Genomic DNA, 13,644 nt, shown 5'->3' with positions numbered 1-13,644 from the left:
ACGCACACATGCAGTGTGCATCCTTGAACCTGAGACTTGAGTGAGACAAACCCCCAAAATCTCGGCTGCAGATCACCCCGTTCACGCCTCTGGGGAGAGGTTGGACCCGTCTCTTTGGAAAGAGACACCCACTCCCGCTGTATTCCCGAGGAAATGTCTGGAAAGCGGCAGCGAACGAAGCGGAGATTGTAAAAGGTCTTCAGCAGCTCAAAGCCCACAAGCAAGGGTGTCGGTTGGAACACCTGGCGATATCTAGGCACCGTTTTATGACAATGCAGCTGTAGGCTGTCCCGGCTCAGCTTCCCACCAGCCCCCGCCCCCCTCGCTCATAAAGTAGCCATGCCTCGATTTATATGAAGAGACAATGAGGGGAAGTGTGTCGACCCATCATGTCCTATGAGACCTCAGTCATTTACCTGCCACCATTCACGTCCCAATGAGGGGAGATATTTGCACAGCCCGCGTGGATCGCGGTCACAACATCCTCTCTTCCCAGGAATATTAGTCTCTGTTTATTTATATCAAAGCCTTATTTCCCTTTTCACACCCCTGAAAAGAAAGCGCACCATGAGGGGATGCAATATATCGAGAGGGCCCCGGGAGGTGATTAAGCATTAATGGGGGGCAGTCTGACTCGGAGCTGACTTATAGTTCCTCTCCCGCTAGATTATGAAGGCAGTTCAAAGGGTGGCCCGAGCGTCGAGGTGGCTTGCTTAAGGGTTGGGAAATCTTAAATAGAGCCTTTCATCTCTGTGGCCACATTCTGGCTGAGAAAGTCATTACCATCTGCTTGGAGGTGGGTGGCCAGGGCGTCAGACTGGTGGGCACGCACACCAGCCACAGCCCACTTCCTACATCTCAGTGGCCCTGGACAGTTACCTGGAAGAATACATTCCCTCGGCCACTCAATGAACTTTTCTTTATTTTTTTTAATTAAATCTTTATTGTTGAAAGTATTACCTATGCCCTCCTTTTCCCTCCATTGACCCCCTTCTAGCCCGCCCACATCTCCTGCCCCAGGCCTTCACCACCCTATTGTCTGTGTCCTTATGGGTTATGCATATATGCTTACAAGTTCTTTGGTTGATCTCTTCCCACCCCTCCTACCCCCACCTTCCCTCTGAGATTCCTCAGTCTGTTCCATGCTTCCGTGTCTCTAGATCTATTTTGTTCATCAGTGAACGTTTCTGTAGATGCCGATATTGCAACACCTCCTGGCCCAGGCACTACCTGACGTCTCGTTGCATTGACATGGAGGAAAAGGGACCGTGATGCTTTGAGCGGCTCTCGGTGTAAAAACACCCGATACCGAGGCTTGTGGGAGGGTGTGAGGATTCTCAACGGCAAAGCACACTTTCACTGTGGCTCAGTGGCCGGACCCTAGTGAAGGGCATTTGGCCGTCACGGTTCCGAGCCTAGACAGGCAGACGTGGGTGGCCACGGGGAAGTCACTCCGTTTTCTGAGCCTCAGTTTCCTCTTCTGCAAAATGGACATCCTGGAGCCCCCCGTCGAGGATTGCGGAGGGGATTAAAGGATTAAATAAGATATTCATGTCGAACACTTAGCACACTGACAGAGGGCCACCAGATGTCGGGAAATCGCCGCTCTTCCTCTCTGTGGTCCATGTGTAAAGCTGAGAAAACTTGCTCCTCTTAACCCACAACAAAGCATTCAGGCCTTTTAATGGGAAGGAAAGTCAGTCCTGAAGAGGTTGTTCCTCAGCCTCGATGACTTTATCTGAGAAGATGAAGCTGCGAACACCCACCTTGTAGGATTATGGACAGGATGACAGATAAGGCTCGCGGGGTGCCTGGCACAGGGAGAAACACACTGGCTGGAGATGGCGTATAATTAGAATCATAAGGGGTGAATCGGATCAAGAGCCCGTTGGCCTTAATTTACTCCGCCTCGGTTCACTGCTGCTCCCCTGCGCCCCTTTCAGCTCCAATAGTGGCGCTTCATTACTGCCCCGCTGCTCTGGGGCCCAGAGCGTCCTTTCCACCCCTTCTCTGGACGGATGGAAAGGCTCAACAGGCAGGGATCTGAGCTATCGGACCTGGAATCCATTTCATGCTCTAACCCCCTCTTATTCCGAAATCAACCTCCAGGGCTACCAAGCACGGGCTTTTAATTTAAATAAATATTGGCAGAGTGGCTACTGTGTGCCCATCATGTACCTCGGTGCTGACGTCACAAAATCAATAAACATTTTTGTCCTCAAGAAGCTCGCATTCTACTGTCCTGCTGGTCAACCACAAAGGAGACAGGGGCTCGCCCAACTCAGCGTTAGCTGCCTCGTACCCAGCTTTCTCTCAAATGCTGTTTTAGGAAGAGGCAGGCAGGTCTTTATTTGCATAGTGACGAGTGAACTCTCCCCATAGAGAGCGGTAAATAGAGACACATGGACACATACAAATACATTGGCGATACAGAACGTGATTGGAGCCTTTTGTGACTTTCACGCAAATTTAATCCTCCAACAACCTAGGAAATAGGTAATGTTATTGCCTCCTGTTTATGGATGAGAACACTTGGGGCTCAGAGAATAAGAGCGATCTGATTTAGCGAAGAATTGCTTCATTGCTTCATAGCTTGTCAGTGCGGCCCGTGAGTAAAACCTCAATGATTGGAATGGATCCGAGGGTGTGAAGTGTATTCAGACAGGTCGGAATATGGAGCAATGGTCATGGTTCGAGTGTAAATGGTTAAATAAAGGGGACCAAAGACTTTTATGTTTTTACAGGAAGGCTGTCTTCCTGAACAAATCTTAAGAGGGACCCAAATCTGGCAGCAGATTTATGGAAGCGCTCGGAGCTGAAGATGACCTAAAATGGCCCGTGGGCTTAAGGTAGCTCTACAAAGTCACACGGCCTTTGAAAACCCAGCACCCATAAAAGCTTGGCCAACGAGCATCATGAAACCACGAGCCAGGAGCACAGGAAACTTGGATGGGCTTCCTTCAAAGCCCACTTCCATGAGTTCACAGAAACCGAAGGCTTGGAGCAATGTTATATGAGGTGTCTAATGAAAAAGCCATCACCTTCCCGAGGATTAAAATTCTGCTCCCAAAAGAGCACGTGGACACATCAGACAAACCCAAAGAGAGGGACCTTTTCCAAAACAACCGCTCCGTACACTTCAAAAATGTCCCGGTCGAGGAAGACAGAGAAAAGCTAAGAAATGCTTCCAGGTTAAAGGAGAACCATGTATTGACTAAACGGAATTCCGGATCCTGGGTTGGATTCTGAATGGGTGGGGGCAGGAGGGCGGGACAACCTAGAAGGCCATTATTGGAGCAATCGATGGAAATGAAATGGGGATGTAGTATGTGGTAATAGTATGGACTCAACATTGTATTTTTTTTATTTGATCATCATGCTGTGATTACATAAGAGAACATCCTTTTGTTTAGAGTGAAAGTGGACCACGTTTCTAACTCATTCAGAGGGTTAACTAAAAATTATTTGTGTGTATATATGTGTGTATATCTGTGTGTATACATGTGTATATATGTACATGTGTATATATGTATGTATATTGTGTATGTATAGATGTATGTACACACACACACACACACACACACACACAGAGCGAAGGCTGAGTGCACTATAAGCCTGGTCGGCTCTAAGCCCAGAGCATCTAGTGACTACTATCTGGAAACATCTTATCTGATGAGGAATCCAGCAGAGGGGGAAATGGAGCCAAAAGAAGAAGAGTCTTTGTTGAGATCCTTGATCCAAATATGCCTGAAGCCAACATGCCCTCAGATTTCCCACTTTAATGAGCAAATAAACTCCTCCCTCTTTAAATTGTTTCTGCTCAAGCCAGTTAGGGTTGCGTTCCTGTCAGTTGAGTGAAGTAAGTTGAGAATTGCATGAGCCGATGATTATCACAATGTTATATTATAAGGCCATTCTACTGGAGGCACCGTGCTAGCCAACAGGTGCACAAAGATGACGGAGACATGTCCCTACTCTCAGTGATCTGCCCATGGTCTAATAAGGAGATGGACATACAACAAACTATTACAGTGCAATGCCACCCGATTTTTCTCAACCTCTCCTTGCTTGAAATAGCCTCTCTTTTTCCCCCCACCCCCACCTTTCCAAATGCTCATTTCCTTCTGGCCTGGAGGGGCCAGCCCAAGTTCACCCTCCTTTATGAGCCTTCATTGACCATGGTTGCCATAGGGACCAACCATCAAACATCCACTTATGTGGAGACGGTACATGACACTGCCTACCCTAGCTTGCCAACTGCACCCACAGCTGGTGGGGAATGAAATGCACAGAGCCTGGTATGTAATAATAATTAAGAAATGTTTTTGGAATTCATTAAATCATATAAATAGCCAAGTGGGTGATTGGAAGAGCATGTGGCTGTGAGGTGGGGGGTTAATGACGTTTGCCAAGGAGAGTAGCTGAAAACAGATTCTTTGGGAACATTAATTCCTCAGGCCTTGGAGCCCATCAGAGACATCTGACAACAAGAACTGCACCACGAACCTGACTGTGGGCCAGGCGCTCTTTAGAACACTTCGGCCTGATTACAAACGACTGCCTTTCACCGAGTCCGAGGAGCTTTACCTAAAACTTATGATGGCTTGGAATCCCTGGGGATTAGTCACCCTGCTTGCGTGATAACCACATTCCTGGATGACAACATGGCAGGGAATTTGCCAAGAAGCCAACAAGAAGGGAGGCACTGCCTTGATCCAGTTTCCACTATTTTTATTTATTTATTTTTTGTGTGTGTGGTTTGTGTCATCATCTTGGATCCAAGTAGAGCCCAAGTCCGTGTCTGCATATGGCTAATCACCAGGACTATAAACTTGGGCCTCCCATGAATACACACTCAATATGCTTTCTATTCATTCGTTAGAGCTGCCATAACACAGCACGGCAGGCTGGGTGGCTTAAACAATAGAAATGTGTTTCCTCGTGATTCTGGGGGCTAAAAGTCCAAGATCAAGGTGTTGGCCGGGCTGGTTTCTTCTGAGTCCTCTCTCCTTGGCTTGTAGATGACCTTCCCCTTTGTCGTCACACGGTCTCTCCTCTGTCTGGGTTTGTTTGTGTCCTAGTCTCTCCTTCTATGAGGAAACTAGTCAGAGTGAATTAGGGTCCACCTGTGTGTCCTTATTTTACCTTAATTATCTCTTTACAAGACTTACCTCCAAAACCAGTGATATTCCGAGGTACCAGGGGTTAGAAATTCAACGTAGACATTTTGGAGGACACAATTCAGCCCATCACATGCTTTTACTTATTTGTCAAAGAACTCCCTAGGTCCCAGGCATCGTGCAAACACTTGATGTGCCCTGACCTATTTCATTCTCCCCGTAATGCCACAAAGGTGGTGTTATCACCCCCATTTTACTGATGGGGAAACGAGGCTCGAAGTGGGGAAGGGACTTGAACAAAGTGACACAGTTGCCAAAAACTGGAGCTGAGATTTAACTCAGATCTGACTGACACCAACCCCTATCCTCTTAGCCACCACCCTGAAGTGTCCCATATACCCTGGCCATTCTCGAGAGGATGTTAGGTACAACCAGATGGACATTAGGAAAAGAATGAAATGTACATATTCACTTTAATGTATATCATATTTATAAAGACCAACCCACCCACTCATGGCTGCTTAGGATGAGCCCATAGAGGATATTTAGGTTTAGAACTGTGACTAAAAAGGAAAATAGAGGAGATAGTTTTTTAATATGGGGGAAATGCTGACAGGAATCCAACGATGACTGAATTGTGGGAAGCGATGAATTCTGTAATACACAAATTCACACAAACACATTATAAAGCCACCATGGCCCACTCGTCGTCAGCCTGACACCCATACACATCTCCTGAAACCGTATTATACCCCAGCTAATGACAATAACAAAGTCGTATTTCTGCCTAACAGGATACAACCACCGTGCATCTTGGGATTCAACTGATCAGCTAAGCCTTTCCCCACCAGAGGCTGCACACTCTCTTTTTTGTCTTTGAGTGCTGTCCACTCTCGACTCTTCTCCCAGCTGATTTATACAAATAAAAAATCTATTTCACTATCCATCTTCCATCTCTCCCTCTCCTACTCTCTCTCTTTCTCTCCAGCCCCATTATTCCCACATCATCAGCCGTCAGAAAACGAAGCCGGCCGTTGTACCCCCAGGACTTGGCTGAAACAGCCGGTTGGGACCACTGTCTGATTTTCTCCCTCCCCCACCCGCTCCCCCAGGACATGGTGCGTTCGCTGTTTCTCTGCAACGCGCAGCAGCCAGCGTCTTTCATCAGTTCTTCACCGTGGACTCTGTGGCTTTATTAGCAAATGAAAATGGCCCAAATCCAACCAACATCAATGGGGTCTCAGCTCCGAGCAGGACCCGAGCATTTCCGGTGGCCCCGAGCCTCAGACGAACCAGTTTGAAGGGAAGCCAGTTGGCTTCGCTCAAGCTACCAGCGAGCTATTTTTGACATAAAAAGAAGCTGAATGTAGCTGATAACTGATTGAAGAAATTTTAAACACAGCGGCGCAGTGAGGGGGTTTAACGTCTTGGCAGGGATGGCAAAGAGACAAAGGAAAGAGAGTGAATTTGGTCCGGCAAGATGTTTTGAAAACAACTAATTGAATTACATCAAGTCACCAGTTGTTTGCCAAACAGCTGTTTGATTGAGTTGTAGCTGTGCGCCTTCCTCTCCCTCCCATCTTTCTACTACCTAAGTGGGTTTATGTAGGATAACAGAGCCTTCATATGTTCATGCACTGGGACTTGGCAGAGTAGTGAGAAATGTTCGTAACGCATTAATGTAACGTGTTCCCTGTATGTCCCAATTTCAAAAGTCAAAAGAAACTTTTCTGAACTTTTGGGGACATGTATGCAACAGGAAAATGGTTTCTGAATGTCCGGCCAAAGTAAGGTGCAGAAAATAATATCTTGCCCTAGCTGGCTTGGCTCAGTGGATAGAGCGTCGGCCTGGGGACTGAAGGGTCCCGGGTTCGATTCCGGTCAAGGGCACACATTGCAGTTGCAGGCTTGATCCCTGGCCTTGGTTGGGGCACATGCCCCAAGCGATCGATGTGTCTCTCTCACATCGATGTTTCTCTCTCTATCTCTCCCCCCTCCTCCGCACTCTTTCTAAAAACCCATGGTAAAATATCCTCCAGTGAGGATTAACAAAAGATAATATCTTTACATAAATTATGTTTCTTCAGAGCAGCCTCATATTGCAAGGCAAGAAGCTATGATCATTTTCCCATGATATCTGGCGATCTAGGCACCCAGAAAGGTGGTGCGAGCTGCCTAGAGTCACACAGCAGTCAACCACCGGCCCGGAATGGCCCATCGCATTTGAAGTCTTTGCTTCACTTTGCTCACTCGGGCTTGTTTGATGTGGTTTTGATATAAAAATTTAACAGAAGTCCCTGTTGCTTATTTTCGAGCCTGTAAAATAATAACAACTAAGAAGCATCGTTAGTTCAGCCCTAAAGATCTTTTTTTTTTTTTTTTTCAACTTTGGAATGTGTATCCTTGAGAAGAGCCTGGCCGGCTCGCCACGGTGCAATGCAACAGGAATGTTCTTATTGCGCACCGTAACGGCCCCTGGTTATTGAGTGTTTGCCACGCACAGCTCCTTTAATCTCCACCTCAGCCTTTACAAGCCAGCCTTCATGTCTCCACTTTACAAAGGAAGAGACCGAGGATCAGCACGGTGAAGCCTGCCCAAGACTCCACGTGCCGTTGTGACCTTGAAAATGGTTGGTAAAGTCAGCAGCGCATACACTCAGAGTCCCAGAAATTCCTTTGGGCATCGACTCGATAGGAACTCTTGCCCATCGAGTTTTAACTGGCCTATATGAAGGGGCAGGAGCAAAGATGTTCAATATATTGTTGTTTATAGTGGTGGGAAAATGAAACCATCTAAATGTCCATCAAGAGACAATGTGGTTTTGGGTAGTTATTGAACTCTGTCTGCCTCCGTTTCCTTCTCTAGATAATGAGGAAAACAATAGAACTTTCTCATAGGTTTGAGACGTAAGCGAATTTGTCATATAAACTGCTTAGAACAGTGACTGGCATATGGATGTGCCATTACTATTTTGTAATAAATTGCTAGATTGCTCTGGCCGGTGTGGCTCGGATGGTTGAGCATCGTCCTGTGCACCTAAGGGTTGCCGGTTTGATTCTAGTTGGGGCACATACTCAGGTTGCAGGCTCCATCCCCGGTAGGGGGCATTCAGGAGGCAGCTAATCAATGTTTCTCTCTCACATGGATGTTTCTCTCTCTCTCTCTCAAAATCAATTTTAAAATCTTTAAAAAATAGCTATGTAGCAATTAAAATGAATGAAATATAGTTATATAATATTTGTGATAACATATTATGTCTATTTACCAAGACAAATTAATCTCAGAAATACAATGTTGAGTGAAAAAAAAGCAATTGTAGAATTATATACACGTGCAAATCAAAAAATACAAACCCCACTTGGTATCACTGATTGAGAAGTGCATATTTCCATAAAAGCATAACAATGTGGACTGTAGGTATTTACCAAAATTATGGTAGTGGTTACCCTACGGAGAGGAAGAGATGCGGGGGTTAAAGTCAGAAAAAGGGAAAGATACTTCAACTTTATAATATTTTACTTCTGTTATTTAAAAAAAATGGAAATGGATATGACCACATAGGTGGTTTTCCTGGGGAAAAGTGCACAGAATTCGAGATGTCACTCTATGTGCTTGTCTGTATTTAAAGAAGATTTTCCAACTATAAAGAAAAAACCACACAATTTTTGTTTGTGTGGCTGAGAGGCTCACACCAGCATATTCTTGATCTCGCTATTCTCCTTTTTATTTTTTGGCTTCTTTCCCGGCAGGGAAAAGGGACAGATTTTATTTATTCATAACCAAACAAATGAACAAAAAAGCATCATCTACCATCCAACTGTACGATAATCTTTGCAGAGAACTATGAACTCGTTTCCAAACGCATCTCCAAGGAAGAACCCAGCATTCACCCTCTCCATAAAGTACAGAGACTTCAGCCTCCCGCCCACACCGCAGCCCCAGCCTGTGAGTCCCCCGCACCCACTGACCACAGGTTCTCTCCGCAGGCAGGGAGCCCCTTGTGTCCAGGGCGGGACATTGCATGCCAACACAGCAGCCAGCGTCTGCGAACAATGCTGGAGCACGCCCGCCCATCACAGGGCATGTGTTTCATCCAGAGGAATTCATTTCAAAAGTCAACAGATAGTTTACAGTGTGCGCAGCCGCCTGAAATTTGCAAACACCGGCCTGCTTTTCAATACGACCACAGACATTTTCAAATTTAACGCAAATTGAGGTCTACCCACACTCCAAGTAGCCCGATTCTGGGTTCAGGCATTTGCTTCCTATCACACACACACACACACACACACACACACACACACACACACATAACAGAAAGATCGATTCTACTTTGTATAACCCTCACTCATCTATTTGGAAGAAGCCGGGCTTAGGGAATTTTACCATTTTTGCCCTTTTTCAAATGTCATAAGTTTTAAGGTACTTTCTCTGATGGTAGAGACTTAATTCCTCGGTTCTTTCTTCGGTGAGCCTTAGACACCATGACCAGGGCCAGGAAGGAGCCCCGTGGAGGAGAATGAATGGGGCAAGACAGAGAGAACGGAGCACGAGGATGTACTATTCAGTCTAATATTAATAGCCAGGCACAATCCTAGATGCTTTGCATATTTCATCCCATTTAAGCTTCATAGGAAACAGTTGAGTCAGGTGCTGGGATCACCCCATTTTACAGATGAAAAAACCAAGGCAGAGAAGTTGAGGGACTTGCCCAAGGTCACAGAGCTAAAAAGTCACGGCCCAGTAGATGGATCCCGGCACCTGAGCTCTCACACACTGGGCTATATGTTGTCTCAAAGGTTACCCCTCAAATAAGAAGCAAATAGCCATGCAAAGATTCTATCCCAAAAATATACAAGGAAGGGGGCCAGAGTGGAAATGGCCTAGGAAGAAGAAAACGGAAGGGCTGCTGAAAAGGCCCAGATGGAGCCATTTTGCCCGACTAATTTTAAAACCATTTGAATTTAACTTTTACACAATACATGCAGATGTGAGACTAACACACGTTTTAGCATCTTGAATGCGTAGTGGTCAGGACATCCTAGACCCTCGAGGGCTATTTGCTGACTTGGCCAGAGTTAGTCCCATCTGCCAACAAGTAGGGTCCCGGCATCTTCCTGGGAGGAGAGGAATGCATTTGAATTTTGCAGGCGGCACACGCAGAAGCACCGTCCTCAGATAAGAGGAAATCGGGTAACCCCCAGCTCCCACGGTGAAGGGCTCCCACAGGAATCTGAGCGCCACATCGGATGTTAACAGAGAAATTTTCCAAAGCCATGTTCTCACACCCCATTAGCTCTCAGGGCTTAGAGCCGGCTCCGGGAATGACCTGCTAGGATTTATGGCAACCGTGGTAGGAGACGGAGAAAAGGACAGGCCTAGGGACCAAAGCTTCTTGAAGCACCGAGTCCACGGTGGGTCTCCTGTGAGCAGCTGAGACGTGCCTGACTTACTTCTGTCTCCGACCCCAAGCCCACAGCTCAGTGCCTTCTGCCGCCGCGTCTGTGACAAAGTGCCTTTGCACTTACTTACGACCAGCGGACCTGCCTTGGTCTGGACTCAGCTGTTCGCTTTCAAGCATTTTATTTTCACATATTCAGCTGTGAGTGGTGGGAGACGGGGTGGAAACCAAGGGATGGGAGAGGGGCTGGAGGATTCGGAAAAAGAAAAGCATGTGGAAAAGGAGGCGGCTGCTGAAGCAGGGGTCAGTGGGGTTGTAGTTGTTCAGTTTAGGGAAACAGACTATCTGGTTCAAAAGCATCTTCCTAAGGGTATGTGACCGTGGGCAAGAGCTTAGCCTCTAAGAGTCAGTTTATACACCTGTGACATGGGGCTACGGATGCCTCTTGGCCGAACGGATGTGAGGATGGAATGGCATGTTTTGTAAACAGTTGACACACGGTGAGGGCTCATCGGATGCTGGGTGTTCTCTGGAAGGCAGAGAAGACAGACGTGGGCAATCTGGGGGCTGCTGAGAAGGACCGCGGAGACAACCATTTTCTTTCTATTCTTGTGTCACCATTTACGACTTTCCCGTGGCATAGCTCAGCCAACAGAACAAAAGAGTGTACCGTGAAGAGTCCAATTTTCTCCTTCAACTATTCCATTAGCGTCTGGCAGTAACTATGGTGACGGGTGATTGTTTTTTTGTACACCCTTCTGTACATGGGGGAAACCGGTCCGCCTCGTGCTTTTAATTGTATCATTTTCACTTGTATCCCAGAGGTCTTCTCTTATCTGCACACACAGAAAGGCGTCCATCCTTTTCATCACTGCGTAATATTTCACGGCTCCTTTTACCAGAGTTCGTCTCTCCAGGTCCCCATTACTATCTCCATCAAGTTGTCGTCCAACATTTGCTATTACAACACTGCTGTGCTGACTATCCTTATGCATAGGACATTTTTGCATGTGTAAGAGCAACATCTTTTTTTATAATTTTTGTATTGATTTCAGAGAGGAAAGAAAAAAAGAGAGATATATAGAAACATCAATGATGAGAGAGAATCACTGATCAGCTGCCTCCTGCATGCCCCACACTGGGGATCCAACCCCCAACCTGAGCGTGTGCCCTGACGGGGAATCCAAGCAGGACCTCCTGGTTCATAGGTTGATGCTCAATCACTGAGCCACGCCAGCTGGGCTGTAGGATCCACATCTTGGACAAAAATTGCTGAGCCTTATATTTTTGGGGGATGCACCAAGTTGCCCCCATACTGGTTGGAACCACGTACCCTCTCCCAATCCATGTTCAAGAGGGCTTCACTCTCCCACACCCTCACCAGGGTTAATGAACTATTTTCATCATTACCAGTCTTCTTACTGGTCTCTAAGCTTCGGACAGCTGGGCGATCAATGGCTTAAAAAACAAGGCAGCTACTGGGGTCATTCCAGAAAAGCCAGGCGTAAAGAGCCTGCGGTCAGGAAAATGAAGTGTGACTCCGCTACCAGCATTTCTCTCCTGAAGTCACCTCCTTGATCCCCACACGGGAGCGTCTGACCCTCCTCCATTGCTAGAAGCAGGAGTGCCCAGCACGGGTCCCCCCGGGAAGCCTGTCCCTGCTGGAGGCCAGGATCACCCTGGTGTTGCCCCCGCTCAGAGATGTCAGCGTTTTCTGCCTGTCTGCTCCGATCGCAGGCCGAGGTTTGGGGCCTGGGAGGAAATGACCTCTGATTAATAAGGAAGCTGGGGAAGGTGGCTGGGGGTGGAGGCTACTCTGGGAGCAGAGTGGTCAGATGTTAATATTCTCATCACTTAGGAAAGGGGGCAAGGGTGGAGCATTCCTACCCTCTTTGTCAAAGCACAGAGGTGAGCCGGGGGGAAGATGGATGTCGGCGGCTCTGGACGGCGTATTAGGGAACATGACACTGTTCATTCAGGTATATTTATGTGGTTTATATTTACCTAATAAATACAACAATGGGGGAACAGCTGCTGAGAAGGGGGAGACCTGGGCTGGGGGGAGGGGGAGAAATCCGTCATCCAAGGGAGCAAGGTGCTCTCGGCTTGGCTCGGCAGGCGGTAATTTGGGTGGTTTGCTCTCTTCTCGAAATTCTCGCTAACTCTTGGCAAGGTTCTCTCCTGGGCGCTCAGGACAAAGATGGGGATGGAGTGGGCAGCAGACACGCACAGGCCTGGAATGCACACGCGGGTGATGGTGCACAGGACAGGCTGCTGGTAGCTGGGAATTTCACCCCCGTCCACAGGACAGCCACCAGTCTGCCAGCCCCTGCGTCTCTCCCCGGACGCTCAGCCCAGGCCAGGCCGGTGCTCAGCCCAGGAGGAGGTCTGCTGCTGGCGCTAATGCTCCCCTACCCTGCCTGGCTGTCCACGGGCCGTGTGACCTGTTCGGGTTGGATTTCCCATCATCAAGAAAATGGACGTTCAAAGGCTGCCCCTTCTAAGCCAAGAAGTGGGAAACTGAAGTCCATCGGAAAAGGAAGGAGGGGAAATAAAAGAGGAGGAGGGGGTAGGAGGAGAGGGGAAATGCAAAATAGTGTAAATACGAGAAAAGACACCAGAGAGAATGGTGTGTGTGTGTGTGTGTGTGTGTGTGAAATACTGCAAATGTGAGAAAAAGGAAACAAGAAAGAAAATTGAGTCTATAACGGGCAAGAGGGATCCAGGAGGGAAGGAGAGAAAAGAAGGAAGAAGGGAGGAGGGGAAGGAAGACGGAAGAAGGAAAGAAGATGAAGAGGTTGGGGGGGGGGGGCGGGTTAAGACCTGGGGGAGGAAAGGAAGCTGGAGGATGGAAAATGGTCCGCAGCTTCCGATTGGCAATGTTTCGGAAACTCCCGCGACTCACTTTGGCGGCAGCACATTCGTCTAAACCTCTCAAACAGGCCCTGGCTCATGGCGAGGCATAAAAAGGCATTTTCGATTAAACCTAATTAGCGAGCTGAACTGAAGGCGTCCCGGCGGGAGCTGGAGGGGGGAAGCTGGGCCCCAACTCCCGTGACCCTGGCCGCGAGGACATGGGGCCTGGCGCTCAGGAGGCCGGGACTTGGGCCTGGTCCCTTTCC

This window comes from Myotis brandtii, unplaced genomic scaffold (assembly GCF_000412655.1).
Source record: "Myotis brandtii unplaced genomic scaffold, ASM41265v1 scaffold181, whole genome shotgun sequence".
NCBI lineage: Eukaryota > Metazoa > Chordata > Mammalia > Chiroptera > Vespertilionidae > Myotis > Myotis brandtii.
This window is presented reverse-complemented; position numbering follows the sequence as displayed.